At 42.7% G+C, this 27401-nt stretch overlaps 1 protein-coding gene across 7 annotated transcripts in view; it reads right to left on the bottom strand.

Moving 5' to 3' along the window:
* The window catches only part of CHRM3 (cholinergic receptor muscarinic 3), a 457818-nt gene that overhangs the window by 269480 nt on the left and 160937 nt on the right, over nt 1–27401 (bottom strand). For 2 of the 7 annotated variants that reach the window (XM_084781760.1, XM_084781762.1), the window contains one exon: nt 2112–2186. The exons of 4 other annotated variants lie outside the window; for them this stretch is intronic. The gene's annotated coding sequence lies outside the window, so the exon portion shown is untranslated. Of the gene's footprint in view, nt 1–2111; nt 2187–7890; nt 7930–27401 lie in introns of those variants that run through there. One more of the 7 variants, XM_084781761.1, reaches the window with a different exon arrangement.

Raw genomic sequence — 27401 nt, 5'->3', positions numbered from 1 at the left:
CTCCCTTGCCGTGTGGCACTTCCTGAGGGTTCTGGGAAGGCCTACTGTACAGGCTGCCAGGGAGAAGGTGGCGAGGCAGAAGTGTTTCAGAAGTATTATAAATGTAGTTGGGTTTCATTCGTTTGTTTGTTTTTCTATTTGAAACCTTGAAAGGACTGGGACCATCCTTAAGGCACCAGGTCCACCCTGGGAATCCTTGGTGACATTGAATTGTGACACTGATTCATCTGTATCATGCTTTTAGTTTGGATAACTAACAAAATGAAAAAAATCTCTCCAGTGGTCCTCATGCTTATTGTAGATTGAGCTTATAAAAACCATCACATATTCTAATGAATATAAACACTAGGAATTCTGCTGGAAATATCAACTTCAATAGAAAGAAATGATTAATCAGAACACTTTCACTGGGATATATCTTCTTAAAATTGATTTTATCTATAAGTTATCACATATACACAGGTTCTCATTGAAAAGAAAATGTTAGTAGGGCTTGCTCTAGACATTATTGTGCACCCAATTCTACACTTTCTCAGGTTTTGTTAACAGGTAGTTAAAGCTATTTTCTTAGGAAGAAGATTAGTTTTTATTCATTTATTTTTTATCTCGTTGGAATTTCTTTTGACCCCTTCTTTTGGGTAGAGAGCTCACGGAACTTTTTTGGCCAGTGACCCAAGGAGGCATTACATCTCAAACAGTCCTCATTGAGTGACAACCTCCCACGATGAGGGAAGAAGGGGCGTGGTCCATAACCATGAACTCAGTTATGAGCCTGGTCTCCCTGTTCCTTCTTCTCTAAAAAACTCAGAAGGGCAACTTGATTGAATTTCCAATCTACAATGCTCTTGCGACGTGCAAATGTAGGCTTTGGTCACCTGCACAAGACCTACACAAAACCTAGCTCTTGGGTATTTTATCAGCAGTAGAAAAGGGGCTTAGGAGGCCTTCCCCTCCCCAGTAAACTATCAGTTACTGGCTGCTGAAAAAGAAGGTGATATTTTCTCCAGTGGGGATAGACAGTGGCAAGTTTCCCATGCTCCACTAAAGAACTCCTCATCCACACAACTGACTCTAATTAAACTCAGCAGGATGTGCATGTGCACACACACACACACATATGTACACACATGTGCACACACAGACACAAACAGACACACAGACACTCATACACACACACACATGTATACACACATGTATACACACACAGAGACAGACACAAAAGATACACAGACACATGCGCACACACACATGCACACACATGTACACACATATGTGCAGACACACAGACAGACACACAGACAAACACACATGATGCACACATGCACACACACAGACACAGACATACATACATACATACATACACACACATACAGGAACATGAATGTAGGAGGAGACATTTATGCAGAAAGATTTCAGAGGAGTGGGGATGACAGAGGATAAGGAGGGTTAAGATGACATTATATGTATATATGTTTATGTATATATAAAATTGTCAAAGAATCAAAAATGAGATATGCAAATGTCTTCAGTCCTCATACCTTTGAAATTCACAGTACTTCACACTTAAAATGTTTGCTGACTTAATTTTGGGTTTTTTTTTTTTTGTTCTTCTTGCTTCTCCCCCCAGGAAGTAATTCAACCTTTAGATGACTTCATTAGATATATGACTTATTATAAGATTATAAAAGTAATCATTCAAATTTCCTATCAAAATTGTAACCATTAAACAAGGCATGCAGCTTAAAAATAAAGAGAACCTCTCTGAAACTAACCCAAATAATCAGTGGTTACTAAAGTAAAACAGAGGTAGCTGAGAATGAAATGACCTAGCCGAAGCAGAGAGCGATCATCTCTAAAAGCTCTACAGTTAAAGAGGACCAGCTGGCAATTTTCCTCCCTCAGTGGTACCATGTTTCAGAAGACAGACACCTGCAGGTCAGCATCCTGACAGGAAGGGGACGATGAGAGCGTTAAACGGTTCTTACGAGGGACAGGTCAGATGCCATCTACCTGGAGACCCTATCTCTCCTGGATTATTCTCACACCACAGAAAATGCATCTATTTGCCATGCAAGGGGAGTCCAGAGAGATTCACACGGCTCCAGACTTACGCCTCAGAGAAGCACACGTGCTGTCAGACACACTGTCAGCAGCTGCAGGAATCTTCTTCTCATTTCTGTTCTGAGCTAAAAAAAAAATAAAAAAAATAAAAATAAAAAAAAGGGGAATGTGTTCACAAATTCATCTTGCCCAGGAAGTTTGAGAGTGGGCAGGGATTGAGGAGGGGAAATGAGACAAAAGGATGAATAAAATAAAAAGGGATGGTAATAAAGCTCAAACTGCATTTAGAAAACTCTTTCTTTAAGACGCCATGTGTCAGTGGAAAAAATAATCTGGCCTGAAATTTTGCAGATGACTTAAGAGTTTTCTAAGCCATGTATTTTTTAAATTAAAATCGAAACTTAATAAATACTACCTTAAAATGGTAAATAACTACCACTTTTCACACAAAAATTTTGGCCTAAATGTCAAAGTGTAAAAACAGAACAGACGATGAAAAGATATTTAAAATTTAGGAGATGCTTCAGTGAGAAAAGGTTCAGCCTAAGCCTGCCCACCTGAGGGCCAGCCTGCCCACCTGAGAGCCAACCTGCCCACCTGAGGGTCAGCCTGCCCACCTGAGGGTCAGCCTGCCCACCTGAGGGCCAGCCTGCCCACCTGAGGGCCAGCCTAACCACCTGAGAGCCAGCCTGCCCACCTGAGGGCTAGCCTGCCCACCTGAGGGCCAGCCTGACCATCTGAGGGCTAGCCTGCCTACCTGAGGGTCAGCCTGCCCACCTGAGGGTCAGCCTGCCCATCTGAGGGTCAGCCTGCCCACCTGAAGGCCAGTCTGCCCACCTGAGGGCCAGCTTGCCCACCTGAGGGTCAACCTGCCCACCTGAGGGCCAGCCTGCCAACCTGAGGGCTAGCCTGCCCACCTGAGGGTCAGCCTGCCCACCTGAGGGCCAGCCTGCCCACCTGAGGGCCAGCCTGTCCATCTGAGGGTCAGCCTGCCCACTTGAGGGCTAGCCTGTCCACCTGAGGGCCAGCCTGACCTCCTCAGGGCAAGCCTGCTGACCTGACTGCAAACCGTGAACCTCCACAGTTGGTAATGAAGAATCCATTACTAAAACTTGTCCTCTGACCTTCACATAATATGCATACATCTACATCCTCATGTGGGTGTTCACAGGTACACACACACACACACACACACACACACAAACACACACACCCCACAAATAAATATAGGAAAGTTGTAGAAGCCAAGGAAAAATATAAAATAATATAAAAAGAAAGTAACTTTTGTAAAATATCTTTGGATTTTAAAATTCATATTTTATAAATAATTTTCATTTTTAACTAGCATATTAGTAAGTCTTTTTGTAGTTTCTACACATTTCAACCTTTGACTGTCTGTCTGAAACTTTGTAAGACTACCAAAGAAAATTAAATGGGCTTTAGGCTATGATTTACTCCTTCCGGAGGCTAATGGCTAAACTTCAGCAAATTGTTCATATTTACAATCTTCATTTTACATGGAACAGAATGCACAATTATTTGTATTTGACATGTATCAATAAAACAAGTGTGTACTCCTGACTTAGTTTACCAACACCTTTTAGGTCTTCTGTGAGCCTTTCAGTGACCAGGCACATTAGGGTAATTTTCATGGGTGTTTAGCATATCTGCTGCAGTAATGCAGAGCAACTGTTCATAGACCCAGAGGTAAACCACACAGATGAAGAACAATATGGAAATCTCTTGGGCTAAGATGATAAAACCCGAGTTTGCATCCTTTGACGAGCAGGTTCCTTGGTGGCTCTCAACCTTCCTGATGCTGCAACGCTTTAGCACAGTTCCTTGTGTGGTGGTGACCCAAGCATAAAAAATTATCTTTGTTGTTACTTCATAACTGTAATTTTGCTACTCTTATGAATTGTAAATATTTGATATGTGACCCCTGTGAAAGGGTTGTTTGACCTTCCAAAGGGGTCTTGATCCACAGATGGAAAAATGGTGCTCTAAAGCAAACTTCTTCCCAAAGGCTGAGATGCAACTGTGTCCCCAGGGGCGGATACGGGGAAGGCCAGACACTCGGTACCCTGGCCCTGTGTTGCCTTGGCAATGAGGAACCTGTGACCTTTCCTGTCACTGATGGCATTAGTGAGTGCATCTGTTCAGAAAACTTTGCTATTGTTAACATTGCTTTATTTGTCTAGTCATTAATTTTAAGGGTTCCTTACAAGATTGTAAAATGAAAATATGTGCATGAGTGTTAACATGATTCAGTTTCACCCCTGAAATAGTGAACAAGGCAAATTTTCTATTACAAGATTTCTGATAAAATTTAAAAAAATAATTCAATAGTATAAATATAAATATATAAAGGAAAATAGTAAAAATTTACGCCTCATGCTTCTTATTGTTCAATGCTGGATGACAGTTCTTCATGCTGTTATTGCAAACAGTTTTTTAAAAATTAAAACTTTTCTATGAATGCTTACTAAACTCCTTTTAGTCTATGCAGATACTACCCACATCATGCTTGGTGAATAACTGCTCACACCTGATTCAACAGGTATGTGTTGAGCTCCTACTATTTGCCTGATGTTTAAAATGTTGCTCTGTGTATTTGGTTATGTTTAGGCATGCATGTGCTTGTGTGCCTGTAGAGCCCAGAGGTCAACCTTGGGTGTCTTCCTCAATAGTTACCTACCTTGTTATTTGTGTCAGTGTCTGTCATTGAACTTGAAGCTCACCCATTTGTCTAGACTGGGCAGACAGACAGACTTCCTGTCTCTGTCTTTACGGCTCTGAGATCATAAGCACTTGTAACCATACCTGGATATTCATGTGAGTTCTGGAGATTGAATTCAGGCCTTCATGCTTGTGTGGCAAATGCTTTACTGATTGAGCTATCTCCCCAAGCCTGAACTGTTCCTTTTTTTTTTTTTTTTTTTTACTAGCACTTCTGTTTACTGAATCCAGGATGGACTTCTGCATGCACTTACTTTCTTCCATATAAGTGTATTAGCATTGAAAATGCTATGTTAGATTAGCCTTCTTACTTCTAGGCCTTTCATTTCATATAAAAATCAATGATCTTTAATGAACACCCACTTGTAATGGTACCCTGTGTTGTATAGGTTTATTACTAGATGGACTTTTACTATAAAATGATACTCTTTTAGTTAGAAGTAAATATTTTTACTAAAAGTTTGAAAGTAGGTAAAAGAAAAATGCTTGCTGTGCAAACAAGATGGTCTACGTTCAAATTCCCAGAACACACTGAGCCTGGCATGGAATCACGCATCCGCAGCCACAGTGCTCTTTAGAGGAGAGGGGAGGCAAACACAGGAGAACCCATGGGAGCTTGTGGGTCAGAGACAGTGGCAAACACAGCAACAACCAGTAAGTCTGCCCTCAAAGAAGGTGGAAAGCAACACCAACATCCAAGGCTGTCCTCTGAACACACACACACACACACACACACACACACACACACACACACACACTGACCTAAATAAAGCAAGGCAGACAGACTACTGTCAAGATAGGCATGTAGCAAGTAATAGTGCAGAGAGAAAGGAGCACAGGTGTTTCAGCTGAAGCCAGATGTGGGGTGGAAGTTCACTGCTGCTACACACACACATACACACACACACACACACACACACACACACACACACACCTGCCCCCCCCCCCAGGTAGTGCATGAGAAATTATAGAGACAGAAAACATGGAAAAGTATAAGTAGCCCTTCAGGAGCAGTTAGAGCCTCTTTCCCTCTCCCTGCCTCTGTCTGTCTGTCTGGCCCCCTGCCGGTGCATGTGTGTGTGTGTGTGTGTGTGAGAGAGAGAGAGAGAGAGAGAGAGAGAGAGAGAGAGAGAGAGAGAGAGAGAGTGTGTGTGTGTGTGTGTGTGTGTGCACTCTCTGTATCACTGCATAGAACCAACAGGAGAAGAATACAAGCAATGCATTTCTCCACAATTTTTAAGTCCTAAGACATTTATGTGCCCTTGATCCTAAGACTAAGAGTCTAGGTGATTTGTGTTATGCCACACAAAACCCTGTTTTTACTATACTTGGTCTTGCAACTGTGATACCTAATTTTCTCTGACTTATTTTCCTTTTATTTGGCTCTGACTTTATTCCCAGCCCCTTTGCACCTCATTACACCATAACCCCAGCCAGATCCCGTGCTATTGGCATTTCGAAAATAGAATTTAAAAACCACTTCCATTGCAGGAGACGTTATGGGGTAAAAGAAGAAATTATTTTCTTCTTTTATAGATCAGGAAACCACCCAGCCGTGCCATGACTCACATCTACATCAGCTACCATCCAGGACACTTTAAAACCCCCCATCCATCACCAAACAGCACAGACCGCAGCCAATTAACTGGGCGGGGGGGGGGGGGTGAGCCTAGAGAGTGAAGATGAAGGGACTGGCCACTCAGGAAGGCCGGTTAGGATCTTTGCCACAATGATATCACAGAGGCCCCTTGCCTTCACCGACTCTCCCAGCTGATATTTATATAATTTTCTCTTTATTCTTAAAAAAATTATCTAATTTTACTTTATGTGAATTGGTGGTTTTGGATGGATTCATGTCTGTGTAAGGGTGTCAGACCCCTAGATATAGAGTTAGAGGTGGTGGTGAGCTACCATGTTGTTGCTGGACCTCTAGAAGAGCAACCAGTGATCTTAACCACTGAGCCATCTCTCTAGCATTCCCCCCACCCAATTTTCTGTTATTCTTTGAAATTTTCATACATGTATATAATGTATCTTGATAATACTTTCCATTCCCAACAACTTCTAGGTCACACCTAACATATCTCCCCCTAACATTATGTCCTATTTTGAAAGTTTAATCTTAATTAATTTTTAACCTACTGAGTCTAATTAATACTGTCCATATGTGCATGGGTGTGGACTACCTGCTAGGGACCATTCTCACAAAGAAAAGTAATTTCCCCTTTCCCAGAAGTCATCAATTGCTAGTAGCTCCTCAGATAGACGGGGCCTTGGGAGCTCCTCCCCAGTGCATGGGGGGTTTTGTTTTGTTTTGTTTTAAACTGGGATTTTTGACTGGCCTGAATTTGTGCAGGTAAACCACAGCTGCTGAGTAGAGGTGACAAGGATATTCCAAGTGGGGAAAGTGATTCTCACATCCTGGCGTTAGCCTGTAGGTCACTTCTCCTCCACATATGATTTCTATCAAGAGTCAAGGAACGCTCATATATGCCTCCCTTGTATGTATGAGAGAACACATAACCTCATCTATATTTTAGAAGTTGATGTTGAATGAAGCATGGATCAGAAGCAATGATGGATGGATATAAGACTGCTGGAGAAGTGGAAAGAATAAAGGAAGTGGGGTCTAGAATAAAGGAAGTGGGGATCTAGAACAAAGAAAAGGGTGGAAAAAAAACAGGAAGGAAGAGAAAGGAAGGCGAGGCGAAGGCGAGGGGAGAGGAAAAATGTTGCTCCTTGCGCACACTCAAAGGTCACTGACAACGTGACAAACCCTTCTTCCTTCTAGATCCATAAGCATTTTGTCATTGGCCCTTTCTTGTGTATGTGGCAAGTGACACATGCCTGCTTCTGCTTTAATATCCTTTGGAGAGAGAGAGAGAAGAAAAAACACACTGTGTGCTGTGATGTCATCTTTCTATATTCCATCCTTTTCCTGGGATTATTTCTATGTGATAAAAGTCTGAAAAAAATCCCACCCACTTACACACTTATTTGCTCGGGGAGAGAAGCCTGCCACAGGGAGGTGGCAAAGCCAGAGGCAGGCTTCCTCCAAGGGACTCTGGTTTGCATGCAATCGTATTCTACCTGACTCCTTCAGTCTCCAAGGGAAAGCGGTCTCTGTAGAGCTCTCAGCTGGCGGGTGCCTCAACTTCACAGGCTCATTCTGTGTAAGAGTGCTCAGAGAGACACAGGGAGAGGTCCCTCTCACCAGAAAACCAGACAGAGGCCCCACAGCAGGCAGGAGTAGCTGGAAGCCACAAAGAAAGGAGCAAGTGTGAGAGTTTATGTGAACCAGCAGGTGGCTCAGTAGGATCTGCAGATGATCACACGTGTGGTCTCCAGAGGACATGGGTTCACAATCTGATCTCTACCGAGCTCAAACAAAGTTACACTCTCACACAGGAAAAAGAGGGAGAACACACGTGCAGAGACGAGAGCAGAGGGGACGGGGAGAGAGAATGGGAGACAAGGGGGAGGAAGGGAGAGGAGAAGAGGGGAGGAAAAGGAAGAGTTTATGGGAGAATATGGAGGATAGGAAAAGGGAAAAGGGGTGTGTGTGTGTGTGTGTGTGTGTGTGTTACTGCAGATGGGCCCAGACCTCCATAAGGACATGTTGGAGGTTGTTCTGATGTATTTTGATGCTAATTACTGCTTGCTGTCTCTGTGTCCCAAGACTGCTATGTAAACTTGCCTAAAACCTTATTCCTATTTGGCTAATAAAAAGGCAACACACCTGGGCAGGGCAAATGGGGTGGGTGTGGCTAAGGCTCAAGGGGCTGTGGGAAAGAGACTGGAAGAGGAAGAAGAGCAGGAAGAAGGGAGGCCGGCGCCATGGTTAGGTGCAGGAAGAAAGAAGCACATGGCCAGCGTGGATGGAGATTTGGCCCAGATGATGATAATTAGCAAGTATTTGGGATTATGGATGGGAGGTAGCTCGATAGAAATTATTAGAAGCAGATGGCATGGGACTGGGGCAGGGTATGGGATACCTGGCCCACTATGAGAGGTAGTTTGGGGATTAATATCTGCCTTGCCCAAAGTTAACTAAGGCTATTTTAAAATATAACAGGTGTCTGTGTTTCAACGATTGCTAGAGCATTAGGATATACTGCCATAATAATAATTATAGGGCAAATAATAAATATTTATTAGGATGTACTACTAAATTAACCACAACACAGCCAAAACTTTAAAATTAATCCTCAGAGCCCGTGAGACACTGAGCAGGTAAAAGTGCCTGCCACCAAACACGTGACCTGAGTTCTCTCCTGGGGACTCAGATGGTAGAAAGAGAAAACTGGTTTTTCTTGTTTGACACGCACACGATGACATACATGCAAAAGGGCTCATCCACAATAAGTAAAATGGGATAAAAACAATGCAACAAACAAACAAACAAACAAACAGGAACCTTAGCCTCAGCTAGAGAAACGATGTTTCAAAATATTTGAATGGACTAAAAATTGAGAGCCAGGGTTAAAGTTTGCACACCTGAATCTTTATTGATTCTTCCCAGAAGGAGTCCTGGGCCTCCACTCCTGCCCTGAGTTCCCTCCGTGGCTCCATTTTGAACCCCATCTGGCTCTTACATTCATTAGAACCTTAAATCAAGCAGCTCAACCTTTCAATTTCCAGGCATTAAATATATTTGATAAAATTAAATTTAATACCACTTCAATAAAATACAAATTTGAAGGCATTTGCATACTATGTTATATAAGCGTAAAGTTGCAAAATCAGACATAGAATTGCATTCCCCAAAGTCACTGGCTGGTAGCCCGCTCACTGTACCAACTGTACAAGAATATAAACACAGTGGGTCTGCACTCATCTCAGGATGGAGCCAAGATCACACTTCTGGTTTGGTCTCAATTTACTCAGATATAACTTTAGGCCCTTCCATTGGGGCCGCAGAGAAACTTGAACTCCAGTAATGAGGCAATGACAACAATTTCTGCAGTGACTGATGCTTTCCCAAGGCCCTGGGGGCTTACACAGTCCCAGCATACAGCAGTGGCTTACCCAGTTAGTGCTGCTTTCACTGGGGAACACATAAGCCCATCTCTGAGTTGTGTTGTATGTTATTGTGTTGGCTTTACAAGTCAGAATGGGATGGCCAAGACCAGCCTTGCTAGAAAGTCCTTCAATGCCTTACTCCTCAGATGCTAAATTGCATGGGACCCTGATTACAAGAACCCTCCAGACCAAAGCACAGAAAGCTCTGACAAATTCTCTTTTTCTCCTTTTTTTTTAAATAAAGCCCAAAGGCACACAGTAGCAAAAGTATATAAAAGTTTTAGACATTTAAATAACTCCCTCTTGTGTGTGTGTATGTGTGTATGAGTGTGTGAGTGTGTTTATGTGTGTATGGGTGTGTGTATTTGTGCATGGGTATGTGTGTGTATGTGTCTTTGTGTGTGTATATATGTGTGTACGGGTGTGTGAGTGTGTTTATGTGTGTATGGGTGTGTGTATTTGTGCATGGGTATGTGTGTGTATGTGTCTTTGTGTGTGTATATATGTGTGTACGGGTGTGTGAGTGTGTTTATGTGTGTATGGGTGTGTGTATTTGTGCATGGGTATGTGTGTGTATGTGTCTTTGTGTGTGTATATATGTGTGTACGGGTGTGTGCATGTATGTGTATGTGTGTGTGTATACAAGCATGTTCCATGGTGTAGCCATGCAGGTCAGAAGATTATTTGTGACAAAACGCCTATTCCCTTCTTCCACCCTGTGTGTCCCAGGGATTGAGGCAGCTCTTTAGTCTTGGCAGCGAGTGTCTTTACCCACTGCCAGCCCAAAACATGGACATTTTCCAACATAGGAATATATTGGTGGCTAAAAATTATTGTACACACATACATTCATACTTACACACACACCCACACACACCTACCCACCCACCCACCCACAGACACACATGCACATACTCTAAGAAAAAAGGCTAAGAAAACATTAAAGCATTTTGATATTTTGGCCATTCTAATATTTTAGCATTAATTGTGTAATGTGAGCAGGGGAAAGGCCGATTGGGAGAATCTATACATGTTAACATTGCAACCAAATGTCCCGATCGTAATAAGAGATGAAAGAGCTGATTAAAAAGTGTAATTAGATACAGCCCATGAGAAAGGTAAATTCAGTCATTTCTTAGCAAAAAAAAAATCTCTGTAGGATCAGGCACTTCAGAAGTCAGAGTTTTTAGCCGGGTTTTTATTTATGCCTTGGACGAGGTCACCCAGCTCCTGCTGGTAAAGGATTACTGACAGCCACACAATCATAGCCTCATAGCACAGCATTCAGCGATAAAGAGCCTTTGGCATAAAACCACTGAAAACATGAAACTTGTGCAGAATACAATTAAATAATACAGAACACAAGAATCAAAACAGACTGGAGCCAATAGAAGGGTGAGAGGCCATCTTGTATCTTCTTGTGCCACCATCTCTCCACAAAAGGACATTATAAGGCTGATGACATCATGGTGAGTGTTTTTCTAAGTGTGAGTGAATTTTAAGATTAAAAAAAAATCATAATATCTTTTGCTTTAATATTTGTTTAGGTGTGTGTGTGTGTGTGTGTGTGTGTGTGTGTGTGTGAGAGAGAGAGAGAGACAGACAGACAGACAGACAGACAAAGAGAGAGACAGTGAGAGAGAGACAGACAGAGGAGCGAGAGAGAGAGAGAGAGAGAGAGAGAGAGAGAGAGAGAGAGAGAGAGAGAGAGAGAGAGAGAGAGATATAAACTGTTCATAGTTTAACTATAGGCTATTTTGGGGAGGAGGGAATCACAAAGTTATTTTCTTTTCTTTATGAAAGTTATTACTCTGATTTCCATCTTGTCCCCTATTCTATAGGCCCACAATGGAACATGAAGCTTAATTTACTTTCTGGGTCTTGAATCTTCTTGAGAAATTTTGGTCACTTATACAGAAATGTACTTGTCTATACAGTATTTGCATACGTATGTAAACACATACAGAAAAGAAATTAGGCATTAGAATTTATCAATGAAAAAGATTACCTGTTGCTGGGAAGGTGTCTCACATTGCATAAGAATGAAGACAGTAGTTTGGATTATCAACACACATTTAAACAAACAAGCAAACAAACAAACAAACAAACAAACAAATAAAACCCCCCAAAAGCCAAAAAACAAAAAACAGGATGTGGCAATGTCTACCTATAATTCTAGTTCAAGAAAGGCAGAGGCAAAAGAGTCCTAGACCTCGATGCCAGGCTAGTTTGTATGACTTGATGAGCTCCAGGCTTAGCGGGAGGCTCAGTCTCATGAAAGCAAGGTAAAGATCAATGATCAATTGAAAAAGACAGCCGATACCAACCTCTGGCTTACACACACACACACACACACACTTCACCTGGATCTCAGAGGCAACAGTGACTTCCTGAGGATGCGCTGTATCCTCTGGTACATCCTAGTGCACATTGCTGCAATGAAGATACCTTCTCAAGGTGTTGCAGTTGGAACTTACTGAAAGGAAACTGGTTAACACGCCAGTTAAAACTGGGATGCACCAGGTGATAGACATATCTTTGTTAGTGCACAATTTTGGGCTGTCAAAAAGAAACGGCACTGCTATTTTTTTTAAATGGGCTATATATTTTTTCAAATAATAAAGCACGGGCTGGATAGGACTTTTTAAAGAGCCTCTGCTTGCCGCCACCTCCTACCGCGTGATTCCTTGCCTTGTATGAGTTGCTCACTGATTCTCCTTTGCACTCAGTGCTCTCCTTTGACTTAAAAACTAAATCGAACTTTTGAGGACATATGGCTTTTCTTCCACCTCCATGTTTCAAATTTGCTTGGCAACACCTACACAGAACTGGAGGTTTCTATAAAGTGTCAACAGCTGAGATCTCCCAGGAGTTGCAAATGTTTTGCACATTAAGAGTCAGAGATGGAAAATCACTAGATTTAAAGAACGAGAGAGAAGGCATTCTTAGAGGGTTTATCTCAGCGGATTACTTATTTCTACTAGGCTCACATATTCTCATGAAAAAGAGAGGCAGAAGAAAAACGGGGTATTCAATTATTTAAATGACAAGTTTCAGAAATGTATCCACATGAAGTTCACTTTTAGAGTAGATTTTTGTGTACACATGTGCATGTTTGGTCACTGTGTGGAGCATGAGTGCCTGTGTGTGTGCACATATGTGCACATACATATAGAAGCAAGAGGTGACGCCTCTCAGGCACACACACACACCATCTTGGTGGGGCTCTTTGTTGTTGTTTTAAGATTTAAAACATTTTATTGCTTTTGTTTAGTGTGTGTGTGTGTGTGTGTGTTTTGTCTGCATGTATGTCTATGAACCATGTGTATGCCTGGTTTCCTGGGAAGTCAGAGGAGAGGAACTGTAGCTACAGAAGGAACTGTAATTATAAATAGTTGTGGGTGCTAGGAATTGAACCTGGGTCTTCTGGAAAAGCAGATAGTGCTCTTAACCACTGAGTAATCTCTCCTGACCCTCCATCTTGTTTCTTGAACCAGAGTCTACCATTGGCCTGGAACTTTCCAAGTCAGCGAGGCCGGCTAGCCAGCGAGCCCAGGGACCGTCCTGTCTCCCAGGCCTAGCACTGCAGTTACACAACACCATGACCAACATAATTTTAAAAACATGGGTTCTAGGTATTAAATGCAGGTGTTTCTGTTTTCAAGCCAATCCATTCAATGACTAGGCCCTATAGCAGATGTGTTTTATTTTGTATCATTAAAACAAAGGGAGTGGATACAGTTCAGTCTTGCCTTGCACAGCATGCATAAGGCCCTGAGTTCACTCTTCAGTGCCACTAAATAAAGATGTAATACTTAAACAAAGAAAGAAAGAAAGAAAGAAAGAAAGAAAGAAAGAAAGAAAGAAAGAAAGAACAACAAAAATAACCAAGAAGTGCAAACCAGTGATTCTACATTGTGTTCTGTTTCTCTTATAAAAACCATGGTCAAAAACACAAGTGGGGAGGAAAGAGTTCATTTGGCTTACACTTCCAGATCACAGGTCATCACTGGGAGAAATCAAGGAAGGAACTCAAATAGGAGTAGAGACGCAAGCCCCCAGAGCAATTCTGCTTATCATGGCATGTTCAGTTGGCTTTCTCATACAATACAGGACCAATTGTCCAAGCATGGAATTTCCCAGTGTGGACTGCGCCCTCTTCCACTGCAATCAGTAATCAAGAAAATGCCCACAGACACACCTACAGGCCAACTGATCGGGGTGATTCCTCAGCTGTGATTGTGTCTTCCCTGGTGACTCGAGTGAGGGAAAGCTGACACAAACCAACCAGCACCATAGTAATGGTCCTGAGGCCTGTGTCTTCTTTTATTTAATGCGCAGTAAAGAACTGTGTTATCATCATTCAAAATTATGAAAGTATTGGTAAAGTTAAGATTAGAAGAAAAATAGAGAATAAAATGTAACTAAATTTTGGTGTCAATGTTAAAACCCAAATACTTGTTTGCTGGTACACAAGCTGCTGTGAGAAATTTCACCATTTTGGAGTGAGTGGTTAGAATTTGTCTGACCCACTTGACTGAAAATTCTAATTTCATCCACCTACATAATCATACTGGGTCCAAGATTTCTTGAGAAGCTCACAGGTTTGGAGAGGGAAGGTCTAAAAGACTCTTTAATAGCAGAAGGAAAATCACAAAAGAAACTTCTTGGAAGTCCATGGATTCCAAATAAGTAACGATGATGGGTTCTAGGAGAGATGGAGTTAAATATGTCAATAATTTAAGCCAGAGAAGTTATTTTGAGGACTTGTTGTTCAGGGGTGACTCAAGACCATTTCCTGCCATAAAAACTTCCCTTTAATCACATAGTCCAGCTGTAACGTATGTCCCCATAGGCTTATGGTATCAACATGAAATAGTGGAATTTTGGTTAAACTGTGAAATGGCCCCACATGTGCTAGGAACCCTGTTTCCTTAAAGCATTTCAACGGTCTCACATAGTGAAGATGGGCCTTGCAGAAGACTTTGACCAGAGATGAGCACTGTTTACCAATGAGTTATTCTCATACATCAAATTCCCTGGTTTTAGTCTCAAACTTACATCGTGACTCAGTAGTAGATATGGGTGCATTCACAAGAAAGAGACACTCACGTGTGCATTCCTCTCTGTGGGTGTACATGAGGAAGACAGAGGTCATTCCTCAATTACTTCCAGAGGCATCTTCCTCAATTACTCTCCAATCTTATTTTATTTTTTGAGACAGAGTCTCTCACTGAACGTGTTGCTCCCTGATTCAGCTAGCTTGCCTGGCCAGGGAACCTCAGTGTCCCCAGGGCTGGGGAGACAACTGCTCTCCACTACACCTGGCTTTTCATCAGAGCACTAGGACACACCTGTGTCCTCATGTTTGCATGTTAAGCATATTAATGGCTAAGCCCCACAACACTGCTTTTCATGGATAGCAGCACCCAGTAAAGCCGATCCTTCGCCAACACACTTGAGATAGACAGTAATGTAGACATATAACATGTATAAGGAAGCCAAACCACTTGGGCAAAGGCTTTGTAGCTGTCACTGTCAGCTTTCTAACAAGAGCTGATACACTCCTAAGACTCCCCAGAAGCAGCTTGATTCCCAAGTTGGTACAACAAATGAATCATTTAACAAGCGCACCTGGCATTTGGGAGTCGTAGCTGCCATGATGACACGCATGGGACCCGAGCGAGACTGGCCTCTTCAGCATTCCACCATGGAGCGGAGAAGGTCGCAGGGAGCCATGCTCCTTCCTACTCACGGGCAGTTAGGAACAGCTAGCAGGGCAGGGCTCACAAGGCCCCGCCCCGTCCCAGGACTTGCCGACAGATAGACATTGTCTCCAGTGCTATAGTTGATAAATGTCCCACGCTTCTGTACGTAATCCTACACCCATGCTCGTGTGTGGATCCCTGAAAACACGTCACTGGGTCACAGACACACAGAAGATGCAAGGAAGTGGAACAAGGACTAGATGGGAAGAGCCAGAGGGGCCAAAGGACATGGGAGGCAGACAAGAGAGGGTAAGACAGAGTAATGGAGGATATGATCAATTACATTATAGAAAATATGAAAATGTCATAATTAAGCCAATTGCTCTGTATGCCTAGAATATGCTGATTAAAGTGTAATATAAGAGGAACTTCAGTTTTGACCTCTAGATCTTAAAGTTAAGGTAAGCTGTGTGGTGATGCAAATGCAGAGATACTGTTAACTAGTGGAAAGAATTTACATATTGAAATGGAGAAAGTAGGTTTCCTACTTACACCCGTTGCACTGTTTTCTGCTGTATGGCTGCTGTCTTAGGATAATCCTTGATGCTTGAAGGTAGAGAAAACTATGCTCCTAATATGGAAAATACCCAAGAGACCTTAAGGTGGTCCTACAGCACAGCTGGTGACAAATCTGCTTCCCAGTGGTTTGAACATCAGGGTTTAATTTCAGTTATGAAGATTTATTTACCACTTGGTGGCAGTTGTTTGTGAGGAATGTTCTGAACAAGCTTGCAGTGAATGGTGGATGCATTTCAGACCCATCTGTGTCCATCCTGTCATCAACCTTGAATGAAGAACGACAATGGGGTATTCCCTTTAACCTGCCGGATCTCAGAGAGGCTGACACCAGGAACGACCATGAAGTTACTGATGAAGTCATACCACTGATATTCATCCTGTGTGTGTGTGTGTGTGTGTGTGTGTGTGTGTGTGTGTGTGTGCACAAGCGTGCGCACCTGTGCAACCGCAGGACTCATTTGTTGGATGCCATCTACTTTTGGCTTTTGGATGAGTGTGTGGCAGGGTATTCTATTATCTTGGATCTCACCGTGTAAGCTAGGATGGCTGGTCATCCAGCGTCCGGTCTCTGCCTCTCTCTGCCTCCCCTGCCCTGGGGTAACAAGCAAGCACACACCACCATGCCTGGAATGGTTTTTAAATGTAGGTTCTGTGGATTAAACTCCAGCCCCCATGCTTGCACTGTGGGCAGTTTACTGATCGGATTATCCCACTAGCCCTGTATTTTATCTTTTAATTTAGGTCTCTTCAAACCATGCTTCTGAACCTCAGCAGAAAAATGTCTGTTTCTTTAGAATGAGGCTACAAATAGGCAAGGGGTTTGAAATTGCTATTTTTCCTGATTAGGTGTTAGCCCAGAGTATAAATTTTCAGATAAAACTGTAAAAAATGAGAGAAAAATAGAAGATAAATATAACCATATTTTCTTGGCTTTGGAAACAAAAGAAAAATCTTGGAACTACTATGTACTATATACTATAATTGTATACTTATTACAGTGTTAAACACCATTGATAAATGTTTCCCAGGAATGAGTATAAATACAAACAGATAAAAAACATGATGGTAGCCAACTGGAATAAGATATGTGATAATTTTAATATTTTACATTTGTGTTTTTTGGAATATGTGTAAAGTGGGTAAGTGTGTAGAAGTGTGAGTACGTGTATACAACTGCAGGTACACACTCGCCGTAGTCCACATGTATGGAGCTAGGAGCACAGCTTTCGGCAGTTGGTCCTTGAGTTTTCACCGTGTTCAGAGGCAGCTCTTTCTTGTTCCCCTCGCTGCTCTGTCAGTCAGCCTAGCTTGCCCATATGCTTCTATCTCCAGCTCCCACTTCCCATAAGTCTACTGGGATTAGGACAGCATCAAGGCTTTTACATGAACTCTTGAAATCAAACTTGGGATCTCAAGCTTGCTGTTTACCAATGAGCCATCCTCCTGACCAGAGGATTAAAAACAATATTTTTAAAGGAATTACTTGAAGGAAAAAATAAATCAAGTAAATCTCATTATTCTTTTGATCTATAACACCTAAACAATGAGCACTACAGAAACACACACACACACACACACACACACACACACACACACACACACAAAACAACAACAACAACAAAGCAGGACTTCAGGCATTGCATTTATGATGAACAAAGAAGCCAAACAAAACAACGCCCCAAAGCCTGACATTTTTTAATGAGGTGAAAATCAAGGAAGCAAGCAGAAGAAATTCATCAGGTTATTATAGAGGAAGAATGACATTTTTGGCTTCAGGGTCCATCATAGTAATCATGTTAAAATTTTTTGTAAGACCAAATGTTTCTAGGCTGGTTGGGTTTTTAAGGGACAAGGCAAAAATTCCTTTGCTGCAATTAAATTTTCTAATACTAGAATTAATTTTAGTCCAGAAATCTAAGGAAATGTTTTTGATGTGTAGTATCAGGGGTCCTCCTCCTTCTCTTCCTCCTCCTCCTCCTCCTCCTCCTCCTCCTCCTCCTTCTCTTCCTCCTCCTCCTCCTCCTCCTTCTTCTTCTTATTTATTCATATTACACCTGGTTTGTAATCACCTCGCTCTTATCTTCCTGTTCCCACCCTCCCCACCCCTCCAATCTATTGATCTATTCCTCTCCCCTATACCTCTGACAGGTAGGGTCCTCCTCCCCACCATCTGACCACAGCCCATCCGGTCTCATCTGGGCAGTCTGCATCCCCTTCCTCTGTGTTCCCACAGGGCCTCTCTGCCAAGGGGGAGTGATCAAATCCTGGGCACCAGAGATCTTGTCAGAGGCTTCCCCCTTCCCCATGCGGAGAATGAATTGTCCATTGGCTACATTGGAACAGGGGGTCCAGGTCCTATGTTTGCACTGCTCTTGGTTGGTGTATCAGTCAGTACAGTCCCTCCTGGGTCCAGATCCATCAGCCTTGATAGTTTTCTTGTGGACCTCCTGACAACTCTCTTTCCCCAAACCACCCCCACAATCCTTCCACCCACCATCTCTTCCAAACAACTAGCAGCTCTTCCCCTGGAGTCCAGCTGTAAATCCCAGTATCTGTCCCCACCCACCACTGGGTGGGGTCTCTCAGAGGACATCTATGTTGGTCTAGTATCCACTTATGAGTATATACCACATGTGTCTTTCTGGGTCTGGGTTACCTCACTCAGGATGAGAAAGCCTAACTCTCATTAATGTGCTCCACTTATAGAAAACCAGGCACTATGAAAGACTTGAGCTCCAGAGCTTCTGGGACATTTATTCCTTCAATTCACAGCTCTAGCACAGGAGTCCAGGCTTAAGAGTGATGGACAACTAAAGGCCTTGCTAAATGAGGCCTTTGAACTCTTACACTTTGGCCTAAGTAGAAGCAAACGCCTCCCACAGCACTCTGAATTCTCTCCTGAGGAAAAAGAACAGTGCTTTATGTTCTTAAACAAAAGAATAGACACTAATGTTATTTGCAGAAACACAAAATTCATAGCAAATTTCAGACACTTTGGCAAGAGTTGAAGCTGTATTACCTAGTACTTGCCCAGACACAGGGCTCCATAACATGACTGTAGGGGCCTCAGTTATCCTGAATACATAGCTGACACTTTATGCACATATGTAAGTAGTTATAAAAACTCCACTTCAGACTACTAGCTCAGTATAATCTCGTTTCATTTTCTCCTCCACCCCAAGATAGTATGAATCATATTTACCATAGTCTTTGGCTTTTTTTTTTCAAGGAAACTATTCAGAAATACTTGATTTCAGTCATTGCTTTACTTTGTTAAGATGCTGTGACCAAATTCGTATGTGTGTGCTCCAAAATTGAACAAAAGAAATAAAGATGCAGGACATAACTATAGGCAGCATAACCATACTACGGAGTCCGGAATCCAAGCTCTAATGCAAGAAGATATCAGAAATGCAGAGGTAATGTTAAGACGCATTGATGGAAAGCCAATTTCAGCTGGGTAGATGCTAGCACGGTAATGTTAGTATTGGTGCCATACACCGCGGGAGGGGAAGTGTAGCCTCAGGAAAAGAAGCAACAGCAACTTTAGAGCAAAATTTAGAATGCAGAGATGGGAGGGATGCTTTGTTGGTTAGCTTTCCTCTGTGATGACAAATTAACCAAGTAGATCAGCTTAAGAAGCTTAGTTTTTGCTCATGGTTGCTGTGGTTTCGGTCCACGGTTGGCTGGCCCCACTACTTTCGAACTGAGGTTAAGGTAGAAGCAGCATGGCAGAAGGGCATGACAGGTGGAGGGATAGGCAAGGGGGGATGGGGGCGCTGGGGACACAGGGGAAGGATAAGGAGGAGGAGGATAAAGGAAACGGAGGATATAGCAAAGGAAGAGAAAGAAGAGAAAGGGGAGGAGGAGAGAACAGAAGAAGAGAGGAGGAGGGGATGGAGAGGAGAGAACCCAGCACACAAGGTAAGATCTCCCCTTCCAGGGCACAACCTTAAAGATCTACTGTCTTCAACCACGGCCTACCTTCTTACTTCTACCAGTGTAGTGTCTCGACAACACCAGCAAGCTAGGAATTTCCCGCTGTGTTACCCTATGAAGTGGTCAGTGCCCTCACTCGCCACTCTTCCAAGCTCATAAGCAATCAAGTCTTTAACACCTGAGATATTGGGAAGACATTTAATATCTACTTGGTCATTGGCTAACAATGTAATCATCATGACCTAGGCCGGATCTAGTCTACTCAGACATATTTTTAAGGTTTTCTTCATGTCTGGCCTCTTCATAATCTTCAAGGGGAGCAAGACTCAAGCTGGTTCTTTTTTGATGTTTTCTGCCCAGTGCCCAGCAGACTGAGTCTAGGGTTGCTTGGAGTGTAGGGAAACCAACTGAGATCAAGAGGTTGAATTAGAATTGGATGGCTGCATTCGTGACAGATTTATGTTCGAATTTGTAGCAAAATGAAATCCTCAGATCTTGATTTTTATTTCAATGTAAATCATCCTTTCTCTTGTCACTTATCTGTAGGGTAATGTTTTAAGTTTAAATATAGGGTTTTATGTTTATTCCTGTTATATTTAATCTTTTTGGTTTGCATCCAGCTATTTCGCCTGCCAAAGACTCAGGCTGCTAAATAAGGGATACCAATCAGCTGCTTTCTATCTTCTCTCAAGACACCAGGGAACTTCAAGTTTAAAATGTACTATAAAGGCTTTAGGTGAGTGGTCTAGAACAGTGGAGCACACCTCCAATTCCAGCACTCTGGGGGTGGGGGGAAGGCAGGTGGAAAAGGCAGGTGGATCTCTTTGAATTTGAGGCCAGCCTGGTCTAAGTATCTAGTTCCAGGCCAGCAGAGGCTACATAGTGAGACCTTGTCCCTCAAAATTAAATAAATACATCTGGCTCGGGGTTCGAAGTTACTGCACATATTGTCCTTGTCTGGTGCCATAGTTTGAGTAGAACTCCTGTGGCCAAATTGTTCATCATAATGTTATTCTTGTAGATTTCTAGGACCCTCTGGATCCTTCTATTTCCCCATTCTCCTGTACTTTTCTCACCGAGAGTCCTAATAGGATATATTCCCCTTTATCCCATTTTCCTGATAAGTGAAGACTTTCATGGGATGTGTCCCTTGGGCTAGTATGCAGATATAAGTGAGTATATGCCATTTGAGTCTTTTTGCTTCTGGGTTAACTCACTCATTATGATTATTTCTAGTTTAATCCGTTTGTCCACAAATTTCGGGAATTCCTTGTTTTTAATAGCTGAGTAGTATTCCATAATGCAACCAATGGACAAGACAGTCTCTACATTTGAGTGCAGAGTGGAGAGTGGGGACTGACTTTCACATGAACTCTGGTGCCCCATATTTGACCACGTCCTCTGGATGGGGAGGCCTGGTGGCACTCAGAGGAAGGATAGCAGGCTACCAAGAAGAGACTTGATACCCTACGAGCATACACAGGGGGAGGAGGTCCTCCTCAGTCACAGTCATGGGGGAGGGGAGTAAGGGGAAAATGGGAGGGAGGGAGGAATGGGAGGATATAAGGGATGGGATAACCATTGAGATGTGATATGAATGAATGAATTAATAATAAAAATTAAATAAATAAACTAAAGAATTTGCTAAAGAGAGAACAGTAGAAGCTAGAGTGGTAAAGGAAGTGGCCACAGTAGGTAGAGACCTTAAAAAATGTCTTACATTTCATTAACATGGTGAACGGGTCATGGGTTCTTTTTAGGAAACAATTGTCATTTCCTTAAGAATAATTGGCTATTCTTTTTTGAGAACCCGAAGTCATTTGTTCTGTTCTTGTGAGAGGTATTCAGGGCTTCTTTTTTTTTGCTACAATGTGAAATTTTTAAGGATGAGAATCGTGCCTCTCCCCCTTTCCCCTCTCCCCCACCATGTGGCTAGGGATCAAATACAGCCTTGTATACAGAGGGGAAGCGCTCTACCATCAAGCCACACCCCCATTTCTATTCAGATTATGCTTTAAGCCCAAGATACATAATAGGCATTTTGCACATCTCATAAGATTTTAACAGATGATTTAAGGGAGAACATGAGGGACAAGGATTCAATCATTTCACCAGTAGCCACCCAGCACCTTCTGTCTACCTTGCAGGACCAGAACCCCACAGATCAAAGCTATCACCTTGGCCTCCTAGAGGGAGAGGACAGGAAGAGAGGCAGACACACAACAAACACCCACGAAGGTGACTTTGACTCTTGTGACTCCAGATACGCATGCATCCATGATTTCAGTATTCAAACATTGCAAGATGCCTTAGAGAGAAGCCCAAAATAATAGATATCTAAAATTACTGATGTGAGTTTACACACACACACACACACACACACACACACACACACACACACACACTATATACATTAAAGTTCTTTTCTTTTGTATTTATCCCTAAGACACTTCCTGGCATTTGCACATGAATGCTGCTGGTGCTAATGCCACACTTCTCTTGGGAAGCCAGAGATAAATAGTTTTATGCACTCTCCATGTGCACATATATAATTATTTCCATGAACCCTGCCTGCAACCAGCACCTTACATCATCTGGGGCATAAAAAAGTCTACACAGTGGGAGGCTCTGTCCTCTCAATGGAGCAATTTCCTTGGTTTTTAACTCTGCTTCCTCGCTGTAAGCAGTGTGTTGACTATTCATGAGAGGTTTTACACTTTTTTTTTTGGTCCCATTTATGACATGTTACTCCCTAATCAGCGCAAATCCCAGGTTCCTGTGACACTTGCAGGTCACAGATGCGTTGCTGAGACACTGTCCTTTCCTACAAAATGGTCAGGACATTGGAGAAGTATGAGATGAGCCACGTATGTACTCATCGGGGGACCCTGCAGGTTGGGAGCTGGTGTACTCTGTGCAGATGGAGCCAAACAAAAACCCAAGCTGCCACTGTGATCTTCACTGCTCTGCTGAGTGTGTGCTTTCAGTCCGGCGGCACAGGATGGGATTCTGGGCACAGATTAGTTTTAAAATATATTTTTCTAAATGCCTCCTTGCTCTTTCTTTTGCGTTCTCGAGACATGTTTATTTCACACGAGTTAGATAACTACGTGCTAAATAACTGCGTTGAATTGGAAGCTTCTGTGTGGGGCTTGGGTTCTGCCACACAGAGTTAATGCACATTTATGAGCAGGCTTTATTCATGCAGCATCATCTAGAGTTTGGTGTACAGAAGGGCCACAAATTTTTGTTAACAAAATAAAAAAAAATAAATGCTTCTATATGGAAGAGGAACATTTTCAGATGCATGACCTCATCTATAATGGAACACACGGTTTAACAGGATAGCATCAAGGCTGATCAATATTCAAAAATCAAGGTTTCGTAAATCCTGTCCTCAGACTCAGCTCCTTGCTGGGGGCTGCAGGAGAAGGTGTTCTCACTAGCAGATGAAACAATTTGCATACACGCTTAAATCAAGTTTGTGTAAAATTAGAAGGCAGCATAATATATTCAAAAGTTTTCAGGCAGCACTTGCTGGGGAATCAGGGAGCACACTCGATGCATTGGGTTAGGAGAGGTTTGAAATGCAAGGCTCATTCATGGGCCCCAGTCAGATGCCAAAGAATCAGATTGCCAGAACCTTCTTAAGTGCAAAAGGACAGCACATGTTTGTTCGCTGGTCTAAGAAAGCCACGGTCATGCGAGTGACAGAGTTAGACTGGTTAAACAAAGTCAAACTTTTAAATAAGTACAAAACACTTTTTGCTGCGTCACAAATGAGACCAGGACTTTATAGTCAAGTCTCAACAACGCTTCTCTTAACATGAGCACACTTTACCACCCTGGCCAGAGTTCCTGCCCTAAGAGTTAACAAACAAACAAAGAGAAAAACCACTTTGTTTCTGCATAGAGCTTAAGGGGAGCCGTTAGGAGAAGCATGACCTGCAGAGGGACAGGCAGAAAAGCTGGAAAAAATGAGAGATCACTGAGTTTCGGCAGGGCTTTCTGCCTGCTGCGCGGTCTTGAACTACGCAGTTGATTTAAAGTACATACTCTGGTGCCTCACCTTTGACCATGTCCCCTGGAGGGGGAGACCTGGTGGCACTCAGAGGAAGGACAGCAGGTTACCAAGAAGAGACTTGATACCCTATGAGCATATACAGGGGGAGGAAATCCCCCTCAGAAAGTCATAGGGAGGGGAATAAGGGGAAAATGGGAGGGAGGGAGGAATGGGAGGAGACAAGGGATGGGATAACCATTGAGATGTAACAAGAATAAATTAATAAAGGAGGAAAAAAAATAAAGTTCCTACCAGGGTTCACAGACAACTGTTTCCTTATGTTTTAGCCTTGACTTTTCAGTGACTAGATTTCTCCATGAACGTGAAAATAGCTTCAGAGGCATAGGGTCTGAGGAATGTGAGGAGAGAGACTCCCTCTCTATCCATACTCTCCTCTCTTCCTTTCACTCAGCAGGCCAGGCAGCGTCCGGCCTAGGGGAAGGAGGCTGGCCTCTCTGAGGGCTTGGCCCTGCACAGAGTGGGCTGGGCTCACTCTCCTGGTGGGGCACGGATGCCTTCTTGGTCCTAACTCTCTAAAGTGACACCTTGGCTTTGCAGGAGGCACCTGGACATACAGCACATTGCTGGATTCATATCACAGAGGTGAGGCCAAGAGCTAGCCTGCAAGGACAAGCCAGTAGCGCCAACTGTTCTGATGTGGTCTAAACATGACAGTCTGAGTGAGGCCTAGCGAAGGCCACCTGCCGTTTGTGCAAGGGGGGGATGAAGGCATGTCCTCTTTAGTACCATAGGAAGGGGCAGGCTTGAGGAGTCCGGAGAAAGCCTTTCTCAACTAGTGAGGTCTTCGAAGACAACTTCATTGAAAAAAAAAAGGGTTTGGGATGACATCCCAAAGAAATAAAACTAGAGCGTCATCTCCTTGTTTGTCTTGTGTGATGCCTCTCACATCAACTCCAGGTAGAAGAGTTGAGAAACTGACGCAAACTTCAATTGTGAATCCCAGTTCTGGAAACAGCTCAGGAGACATTGAAATAAGGTGCAGAAAGTGATTATATCCATTCAAAAATATTTGAAGGGCTGCCTAATGCTTTTTCTCCTTAGTGTCGATATTAAAATTTTCCTTGGGAGTAAGAATGAAACATATGTGGTTTATGTACTTTAGAACATTTCAAAATATTAAAAAATAATTTAAACGCTTCTAAGATAAGCTAAATAAATCTTTTGGAAATACATTAATGCTGAATATAATAGGAATAAGAAAAGGATTATTTTCTGGTCTTTTGTTTTGGTTCCAAGGAGTTATCTGAAATTCTTATTTTTGTCTATGTTCAGATGTGTGAATGTTCAAAACCCTGCCATTGGCTGTATGACACTTCCATGCTTCAGAGAGAAGCAGGCTGCTGTCCAAGTTCACCTCCATGATAGTCACATATAGACCTTCCAGCTGCACAGGCCACAGTTACATATTAATAGACTTTGGGGTAATTCCAGGGCTAAAATCCACAGAAAGCCAGCAGCAGCAACAAGGAAACAAACACCTAGATAGCTATCAGTCAGCTTTGACCCAGAGTGGCTTTAGTTCCTTCCCTACAAAGAAGATAGACTTCCTTAATAAGCACAAACACAAACATCAGGGGTGTTTGCAGCCCTCTGCTTCTGGGCTGGGACACACAGAGGACAGAGATTGTCCTCTGGGAGAAGAAGGACAGGACAGTGGAAAGGAAGACGGACCACCTGGCTACCAGATCAAGACTGGGACCATGGCTCCTTAGGCTTATCCACTGAGTTTTATTAGTCTAGATAACTCAATTAAAACAAAACATTGTCATCTCTAAAATGGAAATGATAAAAGCAATATTTCTTTGTGTGTGTATGTATATGTTTGTGCGATGTGCACATGTACAAATGTGTGAGTGTGTGAAGGTGTGTGTGTGTGCTCATGGAAGCCAAAGGTTGAGGTCTGGTGTCTTTAATCATGATCAATATTTTTTTGTTTTTTGTTTTTTGGATAAGGTCTTTCTTTTTTTTCTTTTTCTTTTTCTTTTTTTTTTTTTTTTTTTGGTTTTTCGAGACAGGGTTTCTCTGTGTTAGCCTTGGCTGTCCTGGACTCACTTTGTAGACCAGGCTGGCCTCGAACTCACAGCGATCCACCCGCCTCTGCCTCCCGAGTGCTGGGATTAAAGGCGTGCGCCACCATGCCCGGCTGGATAAGGTCTTTCAACAAACCTAAAGCTCATTGATTTGGCTCCTAGATTGGGTGGATAGCAGGCCACAGTGATCTGCCTGTCTCTGCCTCCTCAGAGCTGATTTTACAGACATGTGCTGCTGTGCCCAGCTTTTCACATGGACTCTGGAGGAACTGAGCTCAAGTCCTTCTGTTTGCACAGCAAGGAATAACCAAATGTCATCCTCCAGTAGCCAACTAATGTTTTTAAAGACTCTTTTCACCCTCTCTCCCTCCCTCACCTCTCTCCCTCTCTTCCTTCCTCTCTTTTTTCTCTTTCTTTCTTTCTTTCTTTCTTTCTTTCTTTCTTTCTTTCTTTTTTCTTTCTTTCTCTCATGTGTGCTATTCAGAGACCCCACTGCCGAGCTCCACCCCAAGCCTTCTTCTTACTTTTTATTCTGAGGCAGGATTTCATTACATTACCCAGGCTGGCCTTGCAATCCCTCTGTAGTCCAGTTGGACTTGAATTTTCAATCCTCCTGCCTCAGCCTCAACAGTAGCTAAGATCACAGAGATGGAATGCTTTTAATGGAAGATAAATACTTGCAAAATAATAAATGCAAATTAATGTCAAGCCTTTTCTGTTTTCTTCTTTCATGCTTTGCAAAACTTCCTGTTAAGATGGAGACTATCTTATGAACTGAGATGTGGCCATGTGGAATTCATATTTTATCTCTCCATTTAAAAAAGCCATGGCTTATGGAAAGGCAAATGTCTACAGACGTTTATAGCACTGGATATGAGAAGACAAGCAGTCGGGTATTAGCCACGTACTTAAGCCCAGGTCAAACTCTGAGCATCAGATACAGCAACACTGGCCTCTTTCATGCCAGGGCTTATTGCAGGTGCTGTGAGGAGCGGGGAGGCAGATGGTTGCCCTCAGTGAGAAGAGGATCAAAGGGCAGGCACTTCTCCTTTGAATCTCTAATCTGCCAGTAATAACGGAGGGCTGTGTTCTATAAAGCTATCACTCCTTCACTTCCTTTAATCATACCAAGTCACTTCCTTTCATTTTAGCTGTATCTGCTCACCATCTTCGCCTGATGGGCTTGGGTTGAACACCTTTCAGCTCATGTATAGGTGAGACACACCAACTGAGCAGACA

The sequence above is a fragment of the Acomys minous genome (genome assembly GCF_964271855.1).
Source record: "Acomys minous genome assembly, chromosome: 5".
NCBI lineage: Eukaryota > Metazoa > Chordata > Mammalia > Rodentia > Muridae > Acomys > Acomys minous.
The sequence above is the reverse complement of the archived record's forward strand: the minus strand, read 5'-3'. Positions and strand labels throughout refer to the sequence as shown.